Source organism: Ailuropoda melanoleuca, chromosome 9 (assembly GCF_002007445.2).
Source record: "Ailuropoda melanoleuca isolate Jingjing chromosome 9, ASM200744v2, whole genome shotgun sequence".
NCBI classification, from domain to species: domain Eukaryota; kingdom Metazoa; phylum Chordata; class Mammalia; order Carnivora; family Ursidae; genus Ailuropoda; species Ailuropoda melanoleuca.
In genome coordinates, this window is record NC_048226.1 from 14,291,337 (window position 1) to 14,316,586 (window position 25,250).

Below are 25,250 nucleotides of genomic sequence, written 5' to 3' on the forward strand. Positions count from 1 at the left end.
TGCTTTGACCGTGCGAGTCAGCTTAATCCTTCTTCAGTCTCCAGCGTGCCCTTGACATCATGGAAATTACCAGTTAATGTCATCAGATGAACCCTGCTAACTATTTCAGAGAAGGCTCCTTGAACAAAACAAGCTGTTTACTTCATAAGCTTTTTCATCTTCCCCTCAAATATTTCAAGAAAAAATGAATGAGCCCACGGGTATCCTCTTTCAGTAGAAAAGTGGCTAATTCTTTTTCTGTATTATAACTGATAAGACCTCATGTGACTGGAAATATATATTCTACCCAAGCATTAGTTGAGTGCATTGTATGAAAGGCCTAACTGATTAGATAAAGAGGTTGATTTACTAGCTCAAACAGCTCTGAGTTTTTAAAAAAAGAAAAATTCTCTTTTAAATCTGAGAAACCCTCCCTTCTCTAAAAATATTTTTTTTCTGATAAAAAATTTCCAATGGAATCATTTTTCACCAGAAATAGAAAAGAAACAAAAACATTTAAAAAAAAAAAAAAAGGAAACAGAAAAAGGATTTGTCATCGCAAGAAAAAAAATATTTTGGGACTGTGTGCTCATGGATATTAATTGGACTTCTCCTGGTGATCTTTGGTAATATGTGCAAACATCAAGTTGTTACATTGTACACCTGAAACTGATATATGTTATAGGTCAATTACATCTCAAGTTTTTAAGTACATATCAGGTGATGTAATCTCACCTGAAAACAATTTTCAGGTGAGATTAAAAACCAACAGATCTATTGGAAAGAAATGAGACGACAATAAGCTTGTAGAGGGTGATATGTTTTACAAATCACACTTGAACTTCACAGTAACCCCATAAGGGAGGGAGATAGAAAGTTAGGGTGTCTGATGACAAGCCTCACAATATTCCAAGACAAACATTTGCTTGGAACCAAGCTCAAATCAGAATATGTATTATAGATCTCAGCACCATGGGGATGTCTCAGAAGATTCTCCTGACTTAGGAGGAAGAGAGCCTGGGGGAGGGAAGGAAGATATTGGCTAGCATTTTATTCTCCAATCAGCTCTAGTAAAAATAATTCCAGAATCTCCCCAGTAAGAAAGATCCATAGCCATGTCCTGTCCTCAACTGTGGTTTCACACCCGGGGTTTAGGAGCACAACCTGTAGACATGATTTGTTCCGGGAAAAAAAGGCAGGGAGAGCGAGACCAACCACTGTCCCAGCTCCAAGCTCTTCCTGACCCTGGTTTCCGTTGCCTGTCTGGCCCTCCCATACCCCCTTCGCTGGTGGTTTGCAGGCGCCTCAAGTTCAGACTTACAACACACTTGATCACAATCATTTGACTCTGAGACACTGTCCCTGAGACAGATTCTGATGTCAGGGTTCTGTTTGTCCCCCTGGCCCCCAGAGAAATACTAGCCTGAGGTTCACTTTGGCCCTCCCTGCCCACAAGTCCTCCCAACCTCGCCGTGAGGCCAGGAGCCAGGCAAGATATGGAGCCCAAGGGTTGTAAAGTCACGGGGGCTGTGCCCAAAGTTCAATCTCTGAGAAATCAGGCAGGTTAAGAAAAGCAATCCCAGGGAGCTGCTAACCTCTCGATTTCCACCCCATATTTTGACTTACTGACAATCCAATAGCAAAGCGTAGCAAGAGCCTAAAATTTTGTCCGGTATCCCTCCTCCAAGGAATTTATCAGGGGAGAGAATTTAATAGATATTTCTCAGCCATCTCTGTGTTTATCAATGAAAATGCTTAATGCTCTGTTCATATTTGAACATAATCTTAAAAGTACGAATGTGCCATTTAAAGTTATCTTAAAATTTAAAAAAATTTCTTTTAATTTTTTTAAGATTTTATTTATTTATTTATTTGACAGAGAGACAGAGCACTAGCTGGGAGAGCAGCAGGCAGAGGGAGAGGGAGAAGCAGACTCCCTCTGAGCAAGGAGCCTGATGCGGGACTCCATCTCAGGACCCCGGGATCATGACCTGGGCCAAAGGCAGTTGCTTAACCAATCGAGCCACCCAGGCACCCCTAAAAAAATTTAATGCCACTTCTAACTGTTGCCAGATCTTGCTGCTTTACTGGCAACAACAGAGAAGGATTTGATACCAGAACAAAAATGGATTTAGCATGAAGATAATGAACCTTGAGCTTCAGGATTTCTTGTGCACATAGTTTCCTTCCAAGGCCCTGGGAAAGGCGCTGGCAATTTTGTTTCCGCTACATTTTTATTAAAGAAAGTTCTCAAAACCGTATACTATTCAGACCCACAAAACCTGGGTCCACCCAGTAAGCAAATTATGTATTTATGTCAAGTGAAGTTCAAGGGACATTGCAGTAGGCTGTGTGCACCAAAGCTCTGCAGTCGTTTAATTAGAGAAAAGGGCTAGAAGAATGGTCTTGTACACAAATATAGGCAGATTAAAATCAAAACTTCCTCTGCATGCCCATCAGTACAATATTAATGCCATGAGTGGAGATTTAATGTCAGCAAACCGTTTCCATCCCATTAAATCCATGTTGTTAATTTGAAAGTGGTGTTCGTCATTTTGCTCGAATGCAATCTGTAAATTTGTTACAGATTTAGTTGTTTCGGAGTCAGAGACTTAAGGAGTGTGCCTGCTTTCAAGCTCGATACACCTAAGTCATATTAGAATATGAAATCATTTAAATTTAAGAGAAACAAAGGAAAAGAGGCAGGAGCTCAGTCCAGGGCCCCTCTGACAACAACTCTGTGGGTGAAGGGTCTTAGAATCCCCAAGCCACCCGTACCTTTCACGTTTCAATCTTGTTTAATCTGTTGTTTCAATGCTACAGAATGAAGCCCTTCCCAAGCAGAAGCAAATACTTACTCAACATACATTTTGGGTCATCTTATGTTCAGGACACTGTGCTTAAGTCTGAGATGTGGTTATTGGCTGTGGCTTTCAAGAAGGATAGGGGTGAGGACGTATCATTCTCAAGGTAAAAACGCACCTAAGTAAAAATAATCTCATTTCTTTAATTGTTCTAAATGTGTATAGCATTCCAGGCAATACATAAAGCTGGGAAGGTGCTGGAAATTATGCTTCTCTTTAAGGTTAAAATAACTTTGGGATTTTTTTTTCTATATAAGTGCAAGAAAATATTTCATCTTCCATATTCCAATGGGCATGCTCTTCAACCAACTCCCTCCACAGTTTAACCTCAGAGATACCCTGCGGAAACCAACTAATTTTTAATATTGGGCTAAGCATCACGTAATTAGGAAGGCAAATTTCTGGGGGGAGAATCATACAGAATATCCCCAAGGCAATTGATGTGATTTTACCACATCTACTGTTGGACTTTTCCACTCTATTTCTCTCGTTCACAGGTAATCATGAATTGCTTGTAATTAAATAATCCCAGGTAACTAGCAGCAAGACTGTCCTCCGGAGAGTTGCTTCTCAGGTCTCCGTAATAAGCCTAGATTTTTATATACACCACTATTTTTGATCCTCGGTACTCTTTCTCTTCTTCGTCTGCTTCAAACTGGAGCAGATCTAAGAGCTCTTTCTCTTTGATCTGGGGGGAGGAAGGATTCTGTTTTCTATCTATAACTACATCTGGGCTCAACAGCCGATTTCTGGTTGCTCGACCACTTCAGCCCATCCCTCAAAGAATGAGCCCAGAAATGAAAGGTAGTTTGGCTCCTATAGGTACATGGAATATTCCAGCTCAGCAGAGCCTGGGGGGTGAGCTTGTCCAAGTGGGCTCAAAGGGGTTGCAAAAGATTGAACTCATCCGATTATCTGCTTGGGGAGAAAGCTTCCCAGGTCCTCCATAGTCAAATGTTTCTTTCTGCGTTTGATTTGCCGAATAATTATCGAAACCCTTCTTCATATAAGACATTAAACTAACAACTATGCCATCCAAGGAAATGTACTTCTTATTCATAATCTGTTTGTTTATGAAAGAACATTAGCCTTCCAAAAGATACTATCCTTGATTCTCACCTGTTCAGGAAGAGGATAGCTATACAAAAGGGAAAATCGCCTTGCACTAAAATGAGGAATCCTCTGTCTAGATTAAGTCAAATCCTTTACCCTCCTATAAATCAAGTTTCTCCTTGCAATTATTCACCGCCATCCACCTGATTTACCTGGGGTTAAAATTCAAAGATGCCAAACTGAACAGACCTTAAGGTTGCTATGCAAAATGGAAGAAGTGGCCCCTGAGAGCTGGTTCTGTACCCCTTGGCTCTACCCTTTGATTTCCTTTTCTGGTGTGTTTCTATCTTGCTCATCACTGTCCCACCGCTGTGGTCCCATATCTAGGAACATGAGCATAGCAGAATCTCCAGGGATCACCGTAAATAAAAGAAGGGAAAGGGATTTTTTTAAAAACAGAGGAGTACAAGTTACAGTTCCAGGATATCTGAATGTAAATTAAAATGTAAATGAAAGTCCCTCATTATTCCTTTCCTAAGGATACCAGTCCATTTAAAATGCAGATTTAGATATAGATGGGGGTGTGTGTGTGTGTGTGTGTGTGTGTGTGTGTGTACATGCTTGTGTGTGTGTGTGTTGTGTCTTCCTCTGAGAAGATCAAAGTGCTTTTCTATATGAATTTAAAACCATGCAATGCCAGGGCAACAGAGAACAGTATAGGAGGTGGGACATAGAAACACCGAAAAGCAGAGTCAGAAAGAGAACTAGATTCAGATCTGTCTCAACCACTTAGCAGCTAAATAATCTGGGGCACCCCCCCCCTTATCTGCTTCCCAGAGCACAGTTATCAGAACTAAATGACATGATACAACGAGAGCGTTGCGTTTGGTCTAGAATAGGGACTCAATACACGGCTGATGGTTTATTAATATTATTGCTGCCCAGAGGAAGGGGATGTGGCGTGTAAGAGATTAGCTGGGCTACATCCATCCAGGCCCTATCCGCACCGTATCACAATAATTGTTCGCCATGTGCTACAGGTGGTCCAGCGATAGGCTCTTTGCTCGGCATACCGTGTAACTACTCCACATTTTTTTTCTCCTGAGCAGATTCTTTTTAAGAATTATTAACATCTCCCTAAACCTGCCTTCCTCCGGCTCACACTCCTACACACACACACACACACACACACACACACACTCACACACACCATTTGCCATTTCATTGCCCAATGGCTTTAGCTTCCTGGAGAGACCATCACAGAGCCAAATAGAGCTCTACCCTTTCCAACTAGCGAGCCTTTCAAGGAGTGACATTGCCTTGCTTTTTACTCCCTACCCAAACTTGATCCCAAGCTTTATAAAAAAGAAAGACGGAGGGCCTCGTCCGATACAATGTTGAGCAATTGACACTTTGTCCACTGCTCGAGAGGTTTTGTGTACTGGTACTTAAGCCTTGTTTCAGTTACAACCCCTGTAGGGAAATTTGAGTCCTGTACACGAGTTCTTCATTTATTTCTGAGCCAAGATAATTCTAGGATTACCACTTAGAAAATTGGGAGAACAGACTTCTGCATAGTTACCAGGCAGACGGTATTGAAAAAAGGAGCACTAGACTACTTTTTGGTGACAAGGTTAGGAAGAGGTATTGTGGTTAAATCCCATTAGTGACAATCTTACACTCATTAAGTGAACCCTGGATGTGAATGGAGAACCCTTCCCCCCATGCCTCCCCCTTTCCTCTTCTTGTCCTAAAGGCAGGTCCCTTCCCCACAGGGGATTCCTTGCCCAAGAAATGCCTCTCTGGAGTAGATCACAGAATGCTCCCATGCCAAGTAGTTTCAAAGCCAGAACGCACTGCAAAGGACACATGCCATTCTCCAAAAATCTATCAGCAAACCCAATTCATAAGCTGTCTCTCTCTTATTTCTTGGGTGACCTTTATGGCTTGGAAAGTATTCCTTTGTGTTAAGGCAAACACAAACGATTCTGCAAGCATCCTTGAAGAATTTAAAGATTCTATTAATCTGATGTCTTAATTGTTATTGAGAAGAGGAAACAGGAGTGCCTTTGTTCCCCAAATGACCACAGGCTTCTAAAAAGTAGCCCACGATGTTGGAGTTTGCATCTCAAATTGCAGGCAGCTCCACACACAGTAGAACTTTAGTGTAACTAATTCCCAGACATTAAAAGGGGCAGAGAAAGAGCATCAAGTTGGGTAAACTCCAAGCAAGCTGCACGGATCGACAGAGAAGAAGCTTTTCCGCCATACCTCCATTCATCCTGAAGACAGTTTTAAAATATTGGTGAACAAATGTGTATTTCAAGACCAGAGGAGCCAACTGGGTGAACGAATGGGGGAACCACACACATACGCACACCATGCTGAACAACGTGCAATCAAAAGAGGAAGAGAAAATCCCGCAACAACGAGAAAGAAATAACAATCATTGTAATTCAAAGACAGTACTCTGTGCCCACTTACTATGTAGGAGGCGTCGAGGATCCAGACACAGGAAAAGAAGGAAGGTTTAGATTCTGTCCACTAAGCGGGTTCCCTTCTACTAGGAGAGAATAAATCAGGTATGGAAATATCTGTGACACAGGCTGAGAGCTCATCCAGCGTGGCTGAGAGAGAGGCATACGGAAATTAAAAATAGCTCCATGGAGAGGGTGGCATTTGGGTTGGACCTTAAGAACCTGGCGAAACTTGAACTTGAAAAGAGGGTTGAACATTCTGGCTGAAGAAAATCAAGGTGAGCTACAACATGCAGATAGCAAGATATGAAGACTTCAGAGGAAACAGTAATATTTTGGATTGAGCATAGGATGTGTTGAAGCTTGGTGGAAGAAGAAATCCGGGGGGGCGGGGGGCATAGATCGTGGGTATCTTGAACAAAAGAGCTTACACTTAATTAGGGAGATAAGCAGTTCCTGATAGTTTCTGAGCCCTGAAATAATATGATCAGAGATGATTATCATGGGGAAAAAATACAGTAGCACGCAAAGCTACGCACTCATTCACTCCTCCATTCAACAGACATGAATTGACAACCTCCCACATGCCAATCCCTGGATGAGTTTATTCCAGTCCAGAGGGTTAAACAGGATAAGTTCATAGCACATAATACACATGTATGCATTAAGTATGTATGTATGTATGTAAGTATGTATTAAGTACATAGTACATAAATTTTAGAAAGCAGACTTGCTTTCTCAAGTCTAGAAGACTTGAGAACTTACTAGATGGGACAGGTACAGGAAATGGAAAAATAAGGTGGACTGCAAGTTTTAGGACCAAAGATAATGGGAGGATAGGGTGGGGGGTTATGTACAGAAAGAGAGAATCCAGGAAGAAAGATGCTTGACGGGGCAGCTGGGGCAGGCTCATAGGTGGAGATGGAAAATGAGCTCTCGCAGGAAGTGATGCTATTTGACTCATGCTCTGGACTTCCCTGCAGAGAGCACAGCCAGTAGCTGGGGGAACTGGGAGATCTGGCAGAGGACAGAGAAAGGGGAAAGTCGGGGCATGAAGGAATGCCCATATTAAAAAAAAAAAAATGCCTTAAAAGGACAGAAGGAAAGCCATCGTGAAAGGAGAAGCTGGTGTTTCTGAAAAGTTCCAAAAGATAGAAAGGAATGAACTGTGAGAATTTTTAATTTTTAAATCACGTCCTATGGAAGTTTAAAAGTCCCCAAAAGAGGGGGTGCCTGGCCAGCTCAGTCAGAAGAGTACACGACTCTTGATCTCAGGGTAGTGAGTTCGAGCCCCACGTGGGATGTAGAGATGACTAAAGTAAATAAAACTTTGAAAAAAGTACAAAATAAATCAAAGTCCCTTAAAGAATCCATATAAACCAGTTTAAAATGTTACCCATCCACCCCGGAGATGTTACTTCAGTTGGTACGATACTGGGAATTGCTCAGAATTTATACAGCATATGTCGGGGGTGTGTTTTTTCCTGTCTTTTCTCCCAGGAGGGGGCCACCAAGTTAGAGCAGGCTTTCCGGGGAAGGGCTGCAGAATGAGGGTCAACAGCAAATGCCGTGTTTTCCCCAGCATTCAACTACTCACTGCTCAGAGATCACACGTGTCACACCCGCTGTACCTGCATCTTCCAAATGTTTCTAGATTTGAAACTAAGTTGAGTCAGTGCATTTTTCTCTTTCTCTCTCTTTCTTTAACATCTAGTGTTACTAGCTTTTGAATCTTCCTGAAGCAAACGTTGACAGGAACACAAGATTTTTGCATCTTCCCCCTCGTGGGGGGGATGGAGGCTGAATCCTGGGCAGAATTAACTCTGCTAACCGGTGTTTAAGGTTGGCAGTGGGAGTGGTATTTGGAATTTACCAAGACAGGCTGGGAGTTGAAAAAAATTGCAACCCAGGTGCTCACCTTTTCCCCTCCACCAGCTACTTTCCCCCATTCCCTGCCGCCTAGGAGTTTATTTACCGAGTCAATTAACAAAAGATAACCTCCCATTGTGCAACCATCAATAAATCAATCGTGTTCATACTATCTTGGAATGTCCCCCACTATTGACTTTCATATTGTTTACATTAGACACTTGAGAAAGCCAGGGCCCTTGAGTTGGCTTGTTTCGGCGGTAATGGATTCTGGAGGGGCCATTAATGCATAAAACTCTCTCGACAAAATATTTCAGTTTCTCTGAGGTTCACCTGCTCTCCGCACATCGGCAGGGCCCTCTCCTTTCTCCTGGCGGCACGATCCTACAGCACGGGAGTCTGAATTGAATACTGAGGAAGGCAAACACTTCTGAGCAGTAATGGAACAGTCACTTAGGGCACACCTACTTCTTTGTGATTTGAATAATCTATTTCCACCCACCCCAGCCCCCCACTGTCAACAACCCTCAGCAATCTAGGGAATCAAATTAATCTTCAATTATGTGAAAGAATTTCAGGAACGAACACAGCTCAAGTTACCAAGTAACTTGCCTTCGTGAAAAGATTCATACTGCATACAGCCTGAATTCAGGGGCTTTTCAAGATCTTTTTTTCTTCCCTTAGTCATAGAAGGGAAATCTTTCCAACCGGTGATAATCTCGCCACCAGGAATCTTAAAAATTTTGAAAGCTACTTGCAAAATAAAGGCAAAAAAAAAAAAATCTTTCTCCATGGCCCTCAAGCGATATAAAAACCAGATAAAATGTGATCATTAATCAGAAAGTTGGATTTCATGTTTGGATGTTGTTGGGAGGACTTCCTTGTAAATGACATCAAAAATACGTAGACAGAGCAGGTTTTCTCGTAGGGGCAGGGACTCCTCCGGCCCCAGACCGAGGTATTTTGCAAAAGCACTGGGCAGACAGGGATTTCAAAGGAAGGGGGCAGGGAATGCACCAGTCCCAAAACCTCTGAAGGTTCAGATTTCAACGCTGGCTGCAGACCTGAGCAAAGTTCACTGCTCCCTTTTCATGACATGCTACATACTTTTCAAGTTCCGACTTGCTTCTTAGAGAGGAAAAAATGTGGCCTCTGAGTTCAGGTTGCTAAGGACAAGCGGGGCCAATTTAACCGTGCATTCCTGTTCCGAAAGATAGGCCGGTGGCAGTTGTGTTTCCCGCTGTAAATACCAGAAACTCTTGATTCTCCCCATGCTAAACAAATACTTCGGCTGCAACTTTAAAGTCTTTTTTCCTCCATGGTGGGAATTCGGTTATTTCATTCAGTGGCTTCTGCCGTTGGAGTCAGAAGTCTTGACAGCGTGGAATATTGTTCTGTGCGGACCATCTGGATGAGTACTTAAAATGCACACGCATCGGATAATAAAAGAAAACTTTCATTATGCTAGGTCTTTCCCTTTTTCTTTTTTTTACTTTTATTTATTTTTTATTTTTTACTTTGACCTCGAGATACATATGTTTACTTAAGGCTGTTTTGAAGAGAGTGAAGGAAACAGATGAGACTTGGAAAGAAAAATCAGACGTCTCGTTGGCTATCTTTCGCAGAACCTTCTGTGACCCTGCACGGAACACCTCTAATGGAGATGTGTGCTCGTGAGGCCTCCACTGTGATCAACAAATTCTGTCCCTTCGGCTTGTTTGACAGCAGAATTCTGTATTCTCCCTAAAAAGGGCCTTTTCTTTAAGCGAATAAGGCATTAACATAGGTATCTCATACAAGGGGGTGAGATGGCTTTCTAATTCCAGGGATATACTATGTTTTTTTAGAGATCTATTTATTTATCTTAGGAGTGGGGGCAGAGGGCAAGAATCCAAGCAGACTCCGCGCTGAGTGCAGAGCTTGAGGCCGGCTGGATCTCACCCTCCGTGAGATCATGACTTGAGCCGAAACCAAGAGGTAGCCTCTCCACTGACTGAGCGAACCAGGTGCCCCATACCATGTTTTTAAAAAGGAATTTGGGTCAATCAGCCACATAGTTCATATCAGTGTGTCTTTTTCATTATACGACAAAAAGCAGAATGCATTTGCGTTCAAAGCCATAGTTGCCAAATCCATTCAGAAAGTCGGTTAGGAGGGAGGCCATAATCTTTACTCCTAAAATCAGTAACTCTTCTGATATTGTTTTTGTGCAACCTTGGTGTTTCCTGTGCTATAAACCGTGTAAGTGATCAAGGTGGAAAATGGTTAAGTGTCAATTCAAATTCTTTCATGCTTCAAAAAACATATGAGATGACTGGAAATGTTTATTGAGTGATATGGAAGCAAGAGAGGTAAGGAGGATAGCCCCATTCCTGTTGTTGTTGAATGGCTAGGAGCCTCAGTCATCCGAAAGCTTTGCATTCTCCCTTCCACCTTAACTACTTGGGGATTGCCGTGGTCAGCACCTCCCATCTTTCCCTCTAAGTTTTTGGAGTTGTGGAAAGGTTGAAACTGATGTCATGTTTTGAGATTCCAAAAAGGACATCCCAAACAGAATTCCAAAAAATGGATTAGGCTTTAATATGTAATATTTATTAATGTCATCTGTAAATGTTCAATATAATAGAGACCATAATTCCAGCTATAACATATCCTTCTGTGGAAATAGTGTCAAAAGTCTGCATTTCTGGCAGGAATGTAGGGCTCATGCCTCCCAAACACTGCGCCATACTAGATCCTGCTTCCAGACAAAGATTAATGTGGCGCAATGAGAGGAGCACTGGACTGGAAACCATGAGGATCGCATGAGGTCCTATCTTATCTGAGCCTTGGTTTTCTCATCTAGAAAGTGAATATGTTGCCATAAACGGTCCCCCAGGTCTCTTCTGGTTCTCTTTTGTGACTGCATATTGTGTTTACCGCCCCTAGACGTGGGGAGCGTCATTCCAGCCAGTAACAGAGGAAAACAAGGCAAAGGAGACAGACAGCAATAAAGATAAACAGGCTTGGGAACACAAATGTCAGAGAGCAAGTAAACAAAGACAACAATATAGGACAAGAGTTGTAACTGGGAGGTGAGGAGAGGCCAATGGAGGTCCACCATAGCCAACTCTACATTTATCACTCCCCTCCCGACAGGCAGCAGCGATCATGGCGGCTTGGGGCACAGTCACATGACATCCCTCGACACCCAGACCTGGTCTCACAATACTCCCATGGCTGTCCAGGTGCTCAGCATTGCCAAGTAGGTAAGTACAGCTCATGGGAAGCATCTTGTCCTTGTTTAATGCTTTTGGTGTAACTCATCTCCCATCACGAAGCAAAGACCCCTCCCTTCACTTTCTCCTATGGAAAACAAATCAAAGTAGCATTACTACCAGTCAGCACCTACAAAAGTCTTTAGAGTTAATAAGGTGCCCTGCGAGGTAAGTCCGAGATCCAAGACTGGGAAAGATCAAGTAGAAACGAAATACTCTTTTGCCTTATTGTGCAAGCTAGCTAACGTGAATGATTAAAATACTGTGCTGTGTCTTCTTGGATTTCAACAGCAGTTGAGTCTCAGGGTTGAGCCCTCGGCACTAAATTGAACAGAACACTTGATTGTTGGAACTGGAAAGCATCTAAGCATCTATTAGTTCAACCTACCATGAAAAGTAGGAATTCCTTCAACAAAATGATCGTATGTGTCTATCCAGCCTCTCGGGGGTAATAACAGAACAACAATATAAGGATGATAATTATTATGATAATGACACTAACTTCTCACACTCCACATGCCAGACGCTGTACTGTGTATACGGAGTACTGATTGTAAATCGTGCTGTTCTTCGGACTTGTAATTACTAACTTACTGAGTCTTTACAATGCCTCTACCATTATATATGGATCAGAGGAAACAGGAAGAGGTTAAATAACTTGCACCAGGTCACACAGCTGCACAGAAAGGAGCTAGGGAATAGAATGAAGAGACTGGGTCTGGAGCCTGTCCCTTTAGCTCTATGGCACCAGTGGGGACAGGGGAGCGAGACAGGGTGAGGACATAGGGTACATTTCAACACGACTTAATGGAAAGGTCTTTAGTTCTCTGAGCCAAATCTGCCTCTTTCAGTCTTCATATGGCCCACTAGCCTTAAACAGAGTCCTAATTATTCCTTCTTTGGTTTGACAGTCCTTTCTATCAGGGGTTAGCCAACGGTGGCCTGTTTTTGTATGGGCCGTGAGCTAAGAATGGATTTCAACTACTCATATGGTTGAAAAAAATTGAAAAAAGAATAATACTTCATGAAAATATTTGAAATTCAAATCTCAGTGTCCACAAATAAAGTTTTATTGGAACACAACCACACTTCTTCATTTATACATGGTCTGGGGCTGCTTTCTACTGCCAGGTCAGAATTAAGTAGTCGTAACAAAAACCATATGGCCCAACAAAGCATGAAATATTGACTGTCTGGCCTTAACCAAAAACATTTGCTGACCCCTATGTTCGATATTTGAAGGGAGTTCTCATGTCTTTTCTTAAATGTGCTCCTTTATTTTACTGTAAATATCTCAAATCCCCTTCCCTCCCCCAACCTCTCATTATGTTAGAAACCTTTCCCTGGACTTTCTCTGGTACTATGTATTTTATCCTTCTTAAAATAGCACCCAGCGCTAATATTCATACAATGGAATAGTACTCAGCAGTAGAAAGGAATATACCACCCAGACAACCAACGACATGGATTAATCTCCAAATCTTTATGCTAAGTGAAAAAGCCTTACTTAAAGTGTTCTTATGGGATCATAGCACGTATATCAAAATCTAAAACAAGCAAAACTAATCTATGGTGGAAAAAAAAAAACATGAGAACGCCAGTTGTCTATGGGAGGATGGGGCAGGGATTGGCTGGGTTGGGCATGAGGGAACTCTCTGGAATGATGGAAATGTTCCAGATTTTGGCAGTCATCTGGGTTACAGAGTTGCGTACATTTGCCAAAATAAATCTAAAGATGAACTTACGATTTGTACATGACACTGGATCTTTCTCAAAAACAAAATCCTGTCCACAAATATTGAATCCTACTTAATGATCTGCATGCTGACCTGGTTGGTGGGGGAAGGGTATCAACACCTGCAACTTGTTTTGAAATGTATCCAAAAATCAACATGAAAACATCAACAGGACACCATGATCGGGTAGAAGAATGGATAGATGATAAGATATGGGATAAAGCAACCGGAGTAAAATACTCATTGTGAAATCTTGATGGTGGGTGTCTGGACATTCTCTGTTCCCTTCTTTCAACTTCCTTGGTTAAAATCTTCCATAGTAAATTTTATTCTTCAAGAGAAAACTTTCGTGATAAAATATTGGTTGGGGGGGGGCAAAAGTAATGCCTGGTATGAAACAAATTACTCTAATTGTAGCACAAAGTGACACCATTCTTTCCCTTCACCTGGAAGCCATTTTAATGTTAACTTTTCTTTTCCTTCCATGCAACTGTTTGGATTCAAATGCCCTTTCTTAGTTTCACCCGAAGAAGTATCTTGGGGGTGACCTTTGGGGCTAGTGATAGGGATGTATTCGTTGGCGAAGCCCATCTAACAGCAAGAGGTCAACCTTAATTTCTACATTGTGTAAATTCTGGGTCTGTAGTTTGTTCAAAAAAGATGCGATGCCTCCATCGACTCCACTCGTGGAAAACAGCGTAAATCCCCCCAGTGAGTTTACACTCTAGCCCCACGGAGTCGTAGGAAGAAGAGGAATGTGTTTGATCAAGGCCAAATTCCTGGCTTCTTAACCTCACTGGTAGGTTGGCTTGTCTTTCTCACACTATGGCACACGATCGTTTGACAAACAATATGCTTGCCACTGTTACAAGCATCAGATGAGCATGTGTGCATGATAAAAAATTTGAAAACGTCCTCGAAATATGCAGTCTAATCTCTGGATTAACTGTTTCTTTAAAGGGCTTCGGCAGTGTATAATCTGCAGGCTGATTTTGTTGCTTTTATGCAATGCCAATATTAGTAGCAATAACACAATCATGCTTCAACTATTTAGAGGTCAATTAGCTGGAAAATTCTGCTTTCTGAATGGAAGCTAAGAGCCAAGGAAGTAAGCAGGAAAAATCCCAAGGGCGGGCAAAATCACCATGAGAGCATCAGGGCCCAGGGCAGATGCAGACACTCCCAGAGGCGTCCCTGAAGCCAACACCCACCCTCCTGGGATAGGTACACAGGGAAAATGCTGACAAGCCTGGATTTCCAGCCCATACCTTACCAGATGTCATACGTAGGCGGACACCGTGAAAGTAGCAAAAAAGGGAAGGATTATTAGCCACGATTGAAAACTCAAAACCTACTATAATTCGGGAGGGTGAATTTATGGGCAAAAGAGGCTTACCTTAATACTGTTATACCAATAAAAGAATAGCCCCACAAGATATGAAAGAAGGTCTTTACAAATAAAAAAAATAATAAAAAAGAGGAGGGGCTGTTACAGCCACGTTCAGGAAATGTTGGTCTAATAGTTAAGGCTGAAACATTTCTGTTATGATTCTAGCAACTTCTGAAAAGAACATTGGCTTTGTTTTGTTTTGTCCTTCCTTTTCCCATTGCCCGCCTTTTTTTTCTTTTATTTTGGCCAAAACTTAGCGATGCTATTTTCTGTTCTCATCATAATGATGTCCACCGGTCTGCCCGAATCTTCTGGTCTAGGTGTGGCCCTGATTCTCCCACACCATTCTTTACACAGGTGTTTCCTCTCCTGCCCCCACACTTGATATTCCCTTAACACAGCCATCCGTTTTGTCCAAATTCCAGGCAACGTTTCTAGCTCCTGAGGACAACTTCCAAACTGTCCACATGTTCACTTTCTTCTCCACTTCCTTCCTTTTGCGCTGCCTACTTTGTTTTCCCATCTTTTTCTTCTCCAAACTGCATGCCCAGCATTCTACTGTCGGAAGCCATTCTTCGGTCCCACCTGCATTTCCTTTTTGTCTCATGATTTCGCGCCTTTTGGCTGCTCTTGCTCTCTTCCGCCACATTCACTTTGTATCTTGAATCCCCACTCCCTCCCCTGTTCTGCTGAATCTAAAGCTTGAAACTGACAGCCTCCTAAAAATCTCCATTCCCTCCCCATCTGTACAGTCCCCACCATCTGATCTTGAGTGTGTGTTGCCCCTGAGTGAGCCCAGCAGTCTGCGTGGGGTCAAGGAAGATTCCATTCCTCCCCTCCTCTGGCCAGCTCCTGAGTGTGGGGCTGGGGAACACCTTGACGGATAACACGCACCATCCCGTCGGCACTGAATTTCAAGCCAATAGATTTGTGTTCAGTCTTGAACTCTGCCTCTTATTCAATTTCCCTCACCCTCAGTTTCCAAATCTATAAAATGGCAATGATACTTGGGTTTGGTCTATCTGACAGCATTGGGTGGAGCCAATGAGGCCATGTTTACGGAAACTCTTCATTGGTTGGAATAGGATGTGATTGCTTTATTCTTCACTTTGGAACATGTGCTCATATTGAAGTCCTGGGAGTAGAGCCTCATTTTCTTTTCAATTCTTATTTTTTTTAAACATTTTATTTATTTATTCAAGAGAGGAGAGAACATAATTGGAGTAAGGTGCAAGGGGAGAAGCAGGCTCCCTGCTGAGCAAGAAGCCCAACGTGGGACTCGATCCCAGGACTCCGGGATCCTGACCTGAGGTGAAGGCAGACGCTTAACCGACGGAGCCACCGAGGCACCCCTTTCTTTCTATTCTTCATGTCTTCTTGGCCTCACAGGTATCCGCCGATGAAATTAATTTCCGGCACCACTGTTTGATCAAAACAAGGATTTGTTAGTGGGGAGCCTGAGAGCAAAGTGGTTAAGTGCAGCTGCAGATTCTCTGGCTGAAAACCCAGCCCCATCACTAGAGGTGGGAAATTGGCCATGTCCGTGCAGCTTTATTCATGGCACCCTCAGTGTTCTCATCTTCCAAATGGGGATAACAGCAAGCATGCGCGGTATGGAAGGTGCCGGGACGCTGGCAGCACAGTCAGACTGCATCCAGGCTGAGCACTAGCCGTGCCTGGCACACAGTAAGCTCCCAGTCGTGCGCACCTCTCGATTATTTGTCATTACCTGCCTTTTCTGCCCTGTCTTTTTCTTCATAGGTTCCTTTTATTCTTCATTTCCTTCTGTCTTGCCTCTCTGCCCGTCCCTCCACGGGCAGCGGGCTGCGGCTCCCCACACACTCGGTGAAATCTCAGGGGAAGAGTTCAGACTTTGAAGCCTCCCAAAGGTCTGCTCCTCCTCCAGCCCTTGTCTCGCTGGCTCCTCCCTCCTCCTCCAGATTCTTTGCTGGCATCTTCCCCATGTTTTCCCTGTCCTCCTGATTAGAGAGTATGTCAGCGTGGCAGGATAATTTACTGATATATTAATTTGTGTTTTTATCTCGGCGTTTGCCTGCTCTCTGCTCTACAAAGGAAGCCAGGCTTTTCTGTGCTCCTGCCCCAGGGGGACGTTCGTGTTGAGAGGCCAAAGCCAAGACACCTGGCTTTTGTTTCCCCAAAGCCCCCATGCGCTGGGAGGAGACCATGCCAACTGGGAGGGAGAGGGGAGAAGCTTGGGAACTTTGAGAGCAGAGAGAGAGGAAAGAAGGGAAGGGGAGAGAGATGTTGATAGCCAGGAAGGGGGGTGAAGACCAGAAGACCAAGCTCCTAGCAGGACCTTGGCCCCCATCTGTAGCCACCCCCTGGGGAAGCGGTTGGACCATCAGGAGATGGCTGTAACTAGATGCTAGGACCAGGCGCAGGCGTCCAGGCTCAGCAAACATTCACCAACTGTTCCCTGCACCCCCAAAGCACCCATGGGAAGCAGAACCACGGAAGTAATGAAGGCTTGTGCAGGCCGGGATAGCGTCCCCAGAGGAGACAGGGATAGAGGGAAATGATAAATCATGGTCTCTCACGTCTGCTCCCTCTCTCAGACTGTTTTTGGATCTTTACAAGTAATAGAACAGTTGCTTCCCAAGACAGCCTCATGCACACGGATCACAGATAAGGAAAGGGAGGCCCAAAGACGGCAAGCAACTTGCCCAGGATCGCACAGATAGACGTGGTAAAGCCAGGAGTCTAACTCAGGTAGGAATATTTAAAGAGGCCACCAATGTATTGTAAAATGTTAAGAAGGAAATGCTGCGGAGACTAAAAACTAATAGAAAAAAAAGGTAATCTGAGTGCCAGTAGAAGGGGGACAGAGGCAAGGCCTGGACCTGCTTCTTTTTGAACAAGAATCCTCTTTCTGGACTTCACGGGCGCTGTGACTCCTACCGGACTAAACTCTGATGACGGAAATAGTGTCTTTATTCAGATCAAGCAGAGTTGCGTGCGGTTGGAAGACAGAATCAAGTAGAAGGCATCAGGATTCCAGTTCTTCCCCTTCAGCTGTCCTGCTTCCTGACTTACCCTGGGTACCATACTCGACCCTGCCAAGTCTCTTGTCTGTAAACTCAAGACAGAGAAAATCCTCCAGCTCAGCAGTTATAGCCATTGAGTAGCTGTGCAATAATGAGAAGATTATTATTATTATTAATTATTATTACCATTCCAGTGGCTAGTCCTGCTTAGCCCGACAGCCTACCCAGATGCCCTGGCTGCTTCTAGAAAGCATCTCAGTATGTCAGACTCTGTGCTGGGTGCCGAGGTCTAGTTGGAGAAGAGACACAGGAGGGGATCTTTCGATGCAATGTGCTAAGTGCTATGAATGGGATAATCCCAGGATCCCCATGGGGGCCCTGGGCAAGGGCCCCTCAGGAGACTGAAGGGTGGGAATGAGGACAGGTTTCCTGCAGAAGTTAATGGCCCGAGTCTTTCCAAACAATGGTAACCTCTGCCTCACAGTGGGAAGTGAGCTGGGAGCCCCCTCCACCCCCACTTCCACCCCTCTGAAAAGCTCCTGGGCCCAAGCACACTCCCAATACTGCCCCAGCAGTTAATTTGAGTTCTGAGCTCTGCACAGCTTGCATCATACTGGGCCACGGACCAAGCCAACAGTGGAGAAGCCAAGACAGCTCAGAGCTGCCGGCACATTCCAGAAACCCAAATTTCCAGTGTTGCCTTGAATAAGATGTGTAAAGGAAATTTTCCACGTGTCAATTAAGCTTGTTGACCATGTGACATGGACAGGAAATGTAAATGTGGGATTCTGATCGGCAAAGTTCAAAGCCTCTGATTTTTGATACCCAGATAGAGATCTGTAAGCTAATAAGGGTAGTCGACTTCCAGAATCCAGAGGTTGTGAAGAAATCCTGCCCTGCACATCAGAGGGAAAATATACACCACTGAATCACAGTCTTGGGAAAATACTCTGCTTTGTTCCCAGAGCAAAACCTACACGTTCAACGAGTTCGAGAATGAACTCGACTGTTCTACTTACCTATAATTTCAAATTCCCCCAATAGCCACTCAGTCTTCAAGGAAAATCATGTGCTTTTGGACCGTTTTTTCCCCCTAGATGCATGGGACTGACATGAAGTTGCAGTACTAACCTTGACTTTGAATTGCTTTTCAGGTCCTGTCATTGTAAACTTAGCATAAAACCCTGGTCCCTGTGTTTCCTTGGAAGTCTGTGTTTTGTAGCTGGCGCAATGATTGAGTCCACGTGTCTATTCTAGGACACGAGAGGATCTAACTAAGTCAGAACACCCCACGTCCAGCCCATATATCTATTTATTACCGAACTCACTGGGAAAGACAAGCTGAGTGATCATTGAGCCAAGAAAACCTGAGAGGCATTTATGTGCATAAAGTACGGGGTAGCCGGCCCGACACAGAGGCAGACTTGAAGAAAACGCATGATACAGTCTACGCAAATCCCATCACCGCCCCCGCGGCTGGAGCCGAATGAACGGTCTCGGCGATGAAGAGCAGCAGCGTTCTAGAATGCTTATCTTCTCCCCAGCCCCCATCCCGACCCTCGAAGATTACGAATACAATCGTTTGTGACAGATTGCTCCCCAGTCTTCCGCCTTAAATTCTATATGATAAATTCAACACGAAGTGACAGTCACAGCAAGTGTTCAGGGCTGTATCTAAAAAAACTAATTTTACTGAAGTTAGAACTCAATGAACGAGAAAATGTGAATGTACACCCAGGGCATATCTCAAAACTTTAATCTCTATGAATGCCATAATGGTTATTTATGGCCGGGGTGATATTAATATTTTAAAACATTTCAATAAAGCAGCGCCGTGAGACTTTAAAATTGTATTGTTATGCAAAGATAATAATATTTCAATGGGTCCTTCCCTGTGCTGGTATGTTAATGGAGCAAAGCAAAGAAAAACCGTCGCTTTTGTTACCCCAGTAGCGGCCAGACCTAGAGTGCTCTGGGCTTCGTTTCTAAGAAATAGCTCCTCTTCCTTTTCTGATTATTTGGGGCTAAAAAATTTTTTGTGCGCTGCTATTGTCTGTTTAAATTAGGTAAATGCAATTAAGACGAGTCAAATATACACAGGCTCCAATGATGGGTAAAATTAAGGTCACCAGTTGCAGCCCTAATCCAGCTGCATTGCTTAATCTCGGCTTTAGCCATTACAAGTGAGCAGAATGGTAATGTCTTGCTAGTGTTGGGGTTAATGTAGACTGATTGGGGAACTAGAGATAAATCCTGCAGGCTTGCTTGAATGTGCAAGTGCTTATACTGACATTTGGAAAAAAAGAAAATCGGGCTCCGTTCCCCAGGACTGGTTCAGAGTCCCCTCCTTAGTTTTCTCTCCACTGAAGCAGAACTTTTCTTCCCTCCCCACCCCCCTCCACCACCACCCCTCCATCCCTCAGGGCCAAGGATCTTTGCACCTGCCATTTGTGGGTATTTCTTGCTCATTCCAAAAAGGAACGTTCTGTGTCTTAGCCCTCATAACACAAAAGCACTTGTCTTTTCTTTCATAGATGTGAATATCACATTTGTGTTGTCCCATACTATTTTACTCTGTGAAGGAGTTTCTGGAGAGAGCCAGTAGATAGGAAGAGAACATGGCACATATGAAAAAAAATGGTGGGGGGGGGTTTGACATTTACAGCCAAGGGAGAAGTACGAAATTGCAAAGGTCATCAATGAGTAAACAGATATTAATGGTTAGCTGGATAACTGGAACGTAAACAGGTCACATTAATAATTAACACCAGGAAAAACTTAGCACTTTCAAACAAGCTCGGGAAAGTAGGTGCCAAGGAACGCCCCCCCCCAAGAATGAGAAAAAAACCCAGTGGGGATTTCTGGTAGCTAGAGAGTGAAAACTTACTATTCCGTGTTTCCATTTCTTGGATTCACACCCCAAAAGCAGTTTTGAGATGGTCACGATAAGACACAAGATCATGAAGAAAACTTCTGGGTGAAAATTTTATTTGAGAAGTTATACTCAGCCTATCACTGACTGTTCCATTGTCCTCTTACTGCGGCAGTCTATAAAATTGATCAAGAAATCTATTTTCTCACTAACCTGTAAGGTCTCTCTAAAAGCATTAGCTCTCTCAGTTTTTATGCCTGTATGTTCTATTAAAACTTCTGAACTGGGGGGGATTAAATTTTGCATGTGCTGATTGGCATTTCCCCCTACTTGGTGGGGGGGGGGCTTTTTAAGACTTCTTTTTAAGGTTCATAGAAAAAATGAGAGGAAAGCATAGAGACTTCCATACGTCTCTGCTTGTATCCCCCACCAGAGTGGTACGTCTGTTACGGTTGATGAACCCACATTGACACATACTTCTCACCCAGAGTTTATGGTTTTTACATTTGGGTTCACTCTCAGTCTTGCACATTCTGTGGGTTTGGAGAAATATGGGATGACATGTATCCATCTTTATAGTATCATATAGAGTATTTTCACCGCCCTACAAATCCTCTGTGCTCTGCCTGTCTCTCCCTCCAACCACCCCTGATCTTTTTCTCGCTGCTATTGACAGTCATCTGTAGGTTTTGGTGTGGACATAAGTTTCACTTTCGCGTTTTATTGGGAAATGCCAAGCCAGAGTTGTAGTTATGAAGGCAAAGGCATGGGGGTATCAGGGGGACAAGACGGTGAGACTTGGTGAATAAGATGAGCCCCCAGGACTATGGGATTGAATGTGCCTGAGCCCCACAGTGTGCTATCCTGTAAGTCCGTGACATCACATTATAAAATTTTTTTAAAATATTGATTTATTTATTAGAGAGGGACAGAGCAGTGGGGAGGCACAGAGGGGGAGGGAGAGTGAGGGGGAGAGAGAGTCTTAAGCAGACTCCGTGCTGAGCATGGAGCCCAATGCGGGGTTCGATCTCATGACCGTGAGATCCCAACCTGAGCCAAACCCAAAAGTCGGATGCTTAACCAACTGAGCCACCCAGGAACCACACATTTTTAAAAATTTTTAAGGAAGCCAGATTTCATGTGGAATTTCTAGATTTCTGGACTTTTAAATGTTGACAACTCATTGATACCCTCCTCGGGCCAAACATTACCCATGTACTGCAGACCATACCAGCCCAGTTTAAATCCCTTGTCTAAATGTAAAATAAATAAATAAATAAACAAAAATCCCTGAAAGTTTACGGAGGAGGAAGAGGGTATGGGTGTAGCTTTAAAATTTATTGCGGTCTCTCTTCTCCTTCAAACACATTGTTCTCTATAAAAATATTTTTTAAAGAAAACTAATAAAATAAGACAATAGACTTAATAGAAAACTGGAATATCTGTAAGGGCCTAAACCTTATTCTCAGAACTCTGTGAATAAAAGTCGAATGAGATCCTTTTATATACGTGGCCTAATGGTTTACAGCTGAGTGAGTAGCATTACTTTCAAATATAATGTGAAGAAAGCAATTTTTAAATAAATGCATAGTTTGGCTACCAAGCCCACAGGAGGTATTGTGACGTACCCAACCTGAAAATCAAATTATTTAAGGTTGGTTATACTAATAACAGCCTCTAACCAACTGCTAAGGTTGACTATAAAACCAGACTTGCCAAAAGCAGCAAACGAGACAGGTTTGAGAGGAAGTGGAAAGAAAATAAGGTACAGGGCATGTTTACTAGTTAAATGTGAGACTTTCATATAAACGACAGAGGCTGCGTGGGATTTTGGTCCTGAAGACGTTGTGGAAAGACAGGTGTCGGTCTAATGGTGTCACGGTCTGGTCCCTCCCTCCTTCAGCACAGCCCCCTGCCCACCGTGGTTTCTCCTCGCCATTGACAGTTGACCCTGTAAACCATGGTTTCTCATCTCTCCTACCCTCTCTTAGCCTAAAGCCACATCCACATCACCCTCACTTTTGACACAGGCAATTCCTTATTTGTCCCATAAAATTCAGCTAAGTTCAGGTGTCTTCTCTTCCCAGAAACCTCACCTAAGCCCTCTCCTCTGTCCAGGGTGCCTCTGCACCATGTTCTCTGTCAAGCTCTGTCTTTGCACCCACCTCTGCACCCATATCTACAGTCACGGGTACCACGGATGGACATATGTCCCCACTGGGCTGTGAACTCTTCGAGGAAGGCAGGGGCAGCTAAATTCAATCTTGGAACCTCCACCATCTCTCCCTGTGCTTGGAAAGCAGCACATTTGTGTAGAATGAATGTGTAGATGAATAGAATGAATGGACCCCAGACCAATAACACTTACAAAAAAGACTCTGGTAAGTAATATATTCATAAATGAATCTGTTACAGCTTTCTTTCTTGGTCTAAATTTATGCATGTGTTCACTGCAATGACACTGATGGTAACAAAATTTATTTTGAAAGATCTTATGAATCTTATTAATCACTGTAATACAAGATCCAAAAATTCAGTTCTTCAGTGTCCTCATCTGTAAAATGGAGCTGATGGTGCCCGGCCTGCTCTGCTCAGCAGGTGGTTGAGAAGACTACCTGGGATGGCTATGGGACCATGTAGAAAAGCAGTCACCCTATGAATGATAAAGCCCCAACTGGAATATGGACCGGATGGTTGATTCTCCTCCACGCATCTCTGACTATTAAAATTCTCTATTGGGGCACCTGAGTGGCTCAGTTGGTTGAGCCTCTTGGTTTCAGCTCAGGTCATGATCTCAGGGCCCCAGGACTTGAGCCCAGTGTTGGGCTCCACACTCAGCAGGGAGTCTGCTTGAGATTCTCTCTCTTTCTCTGCCCCTCCTCCACTCACACATACTTGCACGTTTGCGCTCTCTCTGAAATAAATAAATAAATCTTTAAATACATAAATACATAAATAAATAAATAAATAAAAATATCATCTACTGTCTGTGGCCCAATCTGCACACGAGCAAGGATTCTGCCTCTAATATCAGGATTCTCAGGCTTAGTAGGACGCCCAGCACTTAACAAGTGCTCACTGAAAGCTTATAATAGAATGATGTATGTGACAAACATTATGGTAATTTTGTTCATTGAAGCTGTGCTAGATACTGTTCAACAAGACAGAATATGAAAGAAAAAAGGGAAAATAGAAATTATTGAAAGGCTACCATTTATGGGGCACTCTACACGCCTGATTTTACTTTTTAATTGAACCAAATTAAAATTACAATTGTAATTGAAGTAGAGAACAGTGTCCTTATTTTACACGTGGGAAAATCTGAGTCTTGATGAGTTGGGTACCCACACGGAAGGGTACACACTTGTCAACAGGACTTGACCCAGTATACACACTGCCTCCCCGAGATGAGGCCTTTGTGCTCCAGGAGCCAAGTCTCCAGCACATCGGATATCACAGAACCAATGACTTCTAGAGGTGAGTGAAAACTCAGGGCGCATGTGGGCCAATCCCAGATCATAGACGACAAAACAGGTTCAAAGGGAAGTACGTGGCCAACGTCAAAAAGGCCGTTAAAAAGGCAGTCAAAAAAAACGCTGATATGTTTCACATTCACGTGTTATATCCTATTTACATACTATTTTCATTAAATTTACAAGTATATTTATAGATCATAAAAATTTTTTAAATAATTCTTCTCTCTTTGATGTCCTATACCTTTATAAAAATAACATGCATTTTGTGCTTGTGCAGAATGAAATCTTACATAATTAAATAAAGTTGTTTTTTTTCCCCTGACAAAATACCAGTGACCACTCTCTTAAAAAATAAACTTTATTGCCTAAAAACCCCAGCAGAGAAAGCATAACTCCACAGAAAGAGACTTCCCACACAATGATTAGAATAATAATTAAATACTAGAAAAAGACAGAGGTATTTCCTCCTTTAAAAATCAAGAGAAAACATAAAATAAAATACGATAAATTTCCTGTGAAAATTGCCCCAGTCACCTTTAAAAGCGTTTCCCAAATTCCAAACGGCTCCATTCTGAGCGATTCTTAATGCGTGAGGTAGGCATTTAAGAATAAATCTTTAAGTAATTCAAAACAAGGACTCTTCAGTAAATAGTTGAAATTACGGGGGGGAGTTAGAGTCATCTGGTTTCCATTAGGATGATAAAATAGTTCACTTGAAACCTTTTACAAGATGCTTTGTTACGGGGAGGTGTCTGCGCATGTCACTCCATCACTGGCCATTTGACACAACATAAAAGGCTTCAAAAGCCATGTAAGGCCTCTTAATCAAAAACTAATTGTAATAGATATTGGGGAGTGTTAACACGGTGACCGCTAGGTTGTAGCTGTGGTATGGAAGCGGCAGCGAACATTAAACACAACCCCGACTTGATAGGGCTTATCTCCATTTCGGAGCTAAGTGCTAAGTACTACAGGCCAGTATCTCCTTGCTCTAGCTTTGTACCACTTTCGGAGTTAATTGCCCCATAAGGCTTCATCTTCTTAATGAAATTTATAGCATTGTCCGAGAACTTGGTGGATCCTCCGGCAGGTTAGGAGACTTTACAGAAAACAGAGACATAAACAGAGAGGAAAAGAAAATACAGACTCGAGCCCTAATGCATCTGTGGGCTTCACGGAGGGAGAGACTCCCCAGGCCCTGCCCGAGGTGTTTGCAACACGTTAACTCTTTCAGGCCTGCAATGGACTATTCAGACAGTGCACCCTCCTGGA

General features: G+C 43.1%; 1 long non-coding RNA gene across 1 annotated transcript in view; it reads left to right on the forward strand.

Annotated features, from left to right (window-relative positions):
* LOC117803729 overlaps positions 1–25,250 on the forward strand; it is a 230,317-nt gene that overhangs the window by 179,275 nt on the left and 25,792 nt on the right. The window contains exon 2 of the long non-coding RNA XR_004627715.1: positions 11,381–11,490. This is a non-coding gene — a long non-coding RNA (uncharacterized LOC117803729). The remainder of the gene's footprint in view (positions 1–11,380; positions 11,491–25,250) is intronic.